The sequence below is a fragment of the Ixodes scapularis genome, unplaced genomic scaffold (assembly GCF_016920785.2).
Source record: "Ixodes scapularis isolate PalLabHiFi unplaced genomic scaffold, ASM1692078v2 PGA_scaffold3__209_contigs__length_174095766, whole genome shotgun sequence".
Taxonomy (NCBI): domain Eukaryota; kingdom Metazoa; phylum Arthropoda; class Arachnida; order Ixodida; family Ixodidae; genus Ixodes; species Ixodes scapularis.
The window spans coordinates 27934501-27939652 of NW_024609868.1; the positions used below are offsets into that span (position 1 = coordinate 27934501).

At 41.9% G+C, this 5152-nt stretch overlaps 1 pseudogene; it reads right to left on the bottom strand.

The window, feature by feature from the left end:
• Nucleotides 1–1339: 1339 nt before the first annotated feature.
• LOC120848332 lies at nt 1340–2619 on the bottom strand (annotated as a pseudogene).
• Nucleotides 2620–5152: the final 2533 nt, after the last annotated feature.

Genomic DNA, 5152 nt, shown 5'->3' on the forward strand with positions numbered 1-5152 from the left:
TTTAGTTTAAAAATACCAGTGGGGTCAATTACAATGGAGTTAATGGGCATAAAATCATATTCCTGTAGTAAACAAGATGGCGGGTTAGCAACACTTGAAAAGAAAGATGTATGTGCGGATCTCCGCACATATATCACCGTGGATCGCACAACCGTCAACTTCATGTGAAATGGACGACTTGTCTTTACTGTTAACAGTATTCCGAAATTGTTGAGGATTAATGGTTAGCAATGTCGGAAAATGATATTAAATAAATCATGTTTGCCGCTTTGAATAGCAGATTCGTGCTCCACAAGAGCGTCGTGATAGGCTGACCAGCGATCTGGTTTGTTAGAGGAGTTAGCGGGCCTATACAAAGTTTTTCACTTATTGGGAAGCCCATTGAGTTGGACGGCGAATCAAGGACAATGAGTATGGTACGTTATCGATCGAAGCGGAATATATGTAATCCGTGAGTTATATAACAATATTTATAAAAAAATGTTTCAATTTTTTAGAATTGATCGTTGTGAAAAAGAATCAATGTAGTCATCCATAAAAAGAGCGAGTTTATTGTTAATGGCGTCAAAATTCGCTTTCTTATATTCGCGAACGAATTTGATTCTTTCCAAAGGAGTAACTACAGGTCAATTTAAGGCGATGTGTAACGCGCAATGATCACTGAGCTCAGGAAGATGAAAAATTTGAGAAACAAGATCGGGTGAGGAAGTGAACACTAAGTCAAGCAAGCTGGCAGTTGTGTCTGTAACACGTGTTGGCTTTGTGACAAGCTGAGTTGGGTTCAAATCGACACATACACTTAAAAAATCTAGGCATTCTGAAGAATTGAGGACCACAGAAGAACACTCACCTGTCCACACAATCCTAGATTAGATAAAAATTTCCTAAGACAAAGACCGGAAAGTCAGAAAGCATGATTAAAATCATATGAACGTCGTGTATCTCACTGGAGATGATAGTAGAATAATTCGGCGGTCTATAAGAAACAGAAAAAACAAAACGTTTATGGTTTGCACTAACGCATACACAAAAAAGCTAAAATGTAGTTGAAAAGTTCACGCTGAACACCTCATGTCTCAGATACAGCAATTAACACGCCTCCAGCGGATCTAAATTCCCTATCATAGCGATACAGATTAAAACGCTTATCGCACGCAAAAGTTTCGCTGTTACGCAGGTTAGCAGAGCGCCGCGTTTCTGTGAGAATAACTGCACCAGCAAATGATGATTCTAAAACAGCATTCAGTGCGTCACGGTTCTTTATGACGCTCCGTATATTGGTAAAAATAGTCGAAGTTTGCTCAACAGGTAGACGAAGTGCCTTATTGCTCTTAATATGCTATGACGATGTTTGTGCAGGGTTAGAAGAGAACCTATTAGCCGAAGCGCCTGCTACGGCCTCCTGATGACCCCCATGGTAAACGACAGTGTCAGTTTTCAAACAGTGAACAAACACATTTTCGCCGGCATAAAGCTTGTCATAACTCAAAGTAAAGGCAACATTAGGATACGAGCCTTTCGCGATTTCGATTAGCCTACGTCGGGCGAGAATGGTTGCCGGCGAAAAATCCTCGTTTAAAAAACACGGCTATTTTTTAGGACTGCATTTGAATTCAAAATAACATCTCAAGCCTTCAGGTTGGCAAGTTTGACAATTAGCGGACGAGAACTGCTAGCAGAGAACACACCTATTCTGGTTGCCCCAGCAAGGCATTCCGCGTCAATCTGAAATTTGCATGGTTCGCGAAAACGCAACTGTTATCTTATCCTCCGACTGAACCAATGTTTCACGATTGGAATCCTCAATTTTGTGAAAGATTAGGTTATCTCGCCTGTTTCTATCTTCTAATTCGTCAAAGCGCGAGAACAGAAGAGTTTCTTTTTTTTTTTTTCCTAGCTTCATTGACAACACGCTGTGTGGATTAAAGTTCTCTCTGCCATTCGTCAAGCTTCAGCGCATTCGTTTCTACATTTACGAGTCTTTTATTCAAGTCGGCTAGTTTATTTTCTATCGACTGCTGGCTTTTCTTTACTTTATGAATGAAGCTGTTTAAGCTGGCTTGACCTGTTTCAAACTTGAGAGTACGGGCGTTAACATCCTGAAGTAGTTGTAGCATTTCGTCCATTTGCTTACTCTGGCTGTCAGTTACGGAAGCCGTGCGAGCACCAGGGTTAAGCTGAATATGTCCGATCAAAAGTAGCACCAAAACGCACTATGCATCAAGGCAATCAGCTATACAACAACACAGGATTTCTGGGCGAGGCAGCACTATAAGGCAACAATAATCATATTTTAGTGTTGAAACTTTTGTCGATTACCCCCCTACAGCAGAAAAACCACGGGGTTAGATTGGCGATTTCGGTGCCAAGGAGGGGGACGGGCCGTGAAAGTTCCGACGATGTAGATGTCAATGAGGTGCCGTACCGTCCAGGAAGAATTAACGCACAACAGTTCAGGTAAACAAAGTAATGTTCACTGAACAGGTCACAAACCACTACCGAAGTGGGTTGCCGAGGCAGGCATTCCAGTAAACTGGTGTGGCTGAAGAAGTCCAGCGGCAGCGGGAAGGACGTAAACATCTGCAGCAGAAACACCACAGGGTTAGATTGTACCCGCATTCTCTCGAAGCTGCCTCGCCCCCATGCAGCAGTAGTAAATGTAGAATAACAAAAGAAACATTACTAGCGCATTCCTTGTATATATGTATAGCTTCTCCTTTGTTCTGAGACGTGAAACGTGAACTGTCTATGCGTAGGCTTCGAACTCGTGTAGACCTATGTTGTGTGTGTGCGCTCGTGCGAATAGGAAAACTTGTGCATACTCGTATGTACATTCTAATACCCCTAAGGGCTCAGTAGCCCTTAGGGGTATTGTGTGTGAAAATACTGAGTACGCTGCATTCTTTAAGCACGACAGAGTACCTTGTTCCTCTCTTAATGCGTTATATGAAGTAAACAAATAAAAAGGCACACGAAAGCGTACAAGCTCGCTCTAGTGAACAAGCCAAGTGCATGACCGGTGCGATTGAAGACCACGACATATATAACAGTGGTATAAACTTGTAAATTAATTATTTAAAATAAAAAAAATATTAAAACGCGTCAACAGGCTATTTTTTTCTTTGATGTCTGAAGAGGTAATCTGCTTTGAAGGTGAAGGTTGCTAAAGTGTTTGCTTGCGATAATTACCTGATAAAAATTAATCGTCCTGTTGTAACAAAAACAGCCTACCGAAAATTTATATTCATAACAATCTTATAAGTATATTAACACATGTCTAAAAGTTTTAATATGATTCGGCGCATGCTGCAGATTCCCGAGCTGACCCAGTCGCCTTGAATACAATCTTAATGCGTGCAAGAAATATGACTTACGGTGACCCCAGTGCTTGCATTACGGACTCCTTTACTGAACACACTGCAGTATTACTTTGCGTTTTCGAAATTAGTTTCATGGCTTTATGCTTGTCCCGTCAAGCGACGTCAATATTTGATCCACTTGAGCAAGCCGGCGTGCAAAGCTGCAGCGACAGATTTGTGCTCTAGCCGTTAGGTGGCGTCGATTTCGCGGGAGTCGCCAACATCTTTCTATAATGGAGCAGAGTAACGGGATTCCAGCCAAAGCTTGAAGATCGATGACGAACCAAAGGTATGGTCAATTACAATTCAGAACGACCTCGTGTATATGACCTATGTGTGATCATGTGACAGATGTATCTCGCCAACAACCGTTCCCGCTCGAAAGAGCAGATGCCAAATGTACAATCGGTGTGCAATAAAAACAAAGTTGAGGCCCGGAATGTTTATTCGGAGAGCGCTACAACTTCGAACGCGAAAGCGGCGTAATTTAGGGCTCCTCTGCTTCAGAATGCGAGTACATCAAATCCGTCGAAGCTGGCCGGCAGATGCTTTGACCATAGAATTATTATAATGTACGCTAGAGGATCAAGTGGCGCTAGTGTGCTGACGCAAATTGAAGCAGAGAGCAACCAGTCCGAAATTGACTTCCGGTAATGCATTTCTATGGGAAAAAGTGAGTGCATTTTCTCCCTGCACTCGATCATAGGAGAAAATATCCTGAATAATTCGAACGTAGCTTGGAACATTTCTCCGTCAGGCCGAGGAAATAAAAGGTCAGTTATGGCGTTTTGTTTTTTTTTCAAATTCATCACATTAAAACGGTGCTAAAACGGCTTCGTACGTGTATTTATGTGCACTGTCGGACACTGTTAGCGCGAACACGACGTCGGCGCTTTTCAGCATGAGGGATATACGTGCCAACGAACGAAGGACATCTGAAAATTTAGGAAGACGGCAAAAACTACGCGGTAACACTGGATCAGTAACTATCCGTGCCTGTACGATCGAAATAAATTGAAGGCAACGTAATATATTCCGATTTTAAAAAGGTAAGTACCGCTTTATTATTTCTGCTCTGTGCGAACTTCTACGCTTAAAATATCACTAGCACGATCAAAATCTTTGAGAACAAGTGCCCGATACTTGAATGTTTTCATCTGCTCATGCACGACGGGATCATTTTCATATAGTGATAGGATTGGCATATTACCAATATATAACCGTCACCAGAATGCTGGCGAGCCTTGAACTCAGTCTATATATCCTTTCGATTGTACTTTTGCTTTGAATCGCCGCTTGTTTTTACATACGTGCTGCGGAACACACGTTTGGGATTGAAATGTAGCGAAGTTAAACATTGATCACTGACGAAGAAAAATGCGCTAACTAAAGCAATTACACTTTTACAATGTTAATCAAGGTACATAACATTAGGTACGACCCAAATAACCGAGGTGTTTTGTCTTATTTTCTGGCGAAGAGACAAAATGCACGCGCGTTTTCCCATAGGAATGCACAGGAACACCGCAAAAGTAGGCTGGTTGCTGTCCGCTTCAATTTGCGTCACGGAAGTCGCATAGACACTAGCGCCAGTTGAACCTCAGCGTACTTTATAACTCTTGTACTTTTTCTCTTGTACTTTTGTGGTACATTTTGTACAAAAATTATACTTATTGACACTTGCTATCCCCGGAATTTTCGAAGTTTTCTTTTTTCGAATTTACGTATTACGGTTCAACTCCCTGCCCCAATTAGCTGCCTTGATCATACGGCATTGGAGTCTATGACGGGCG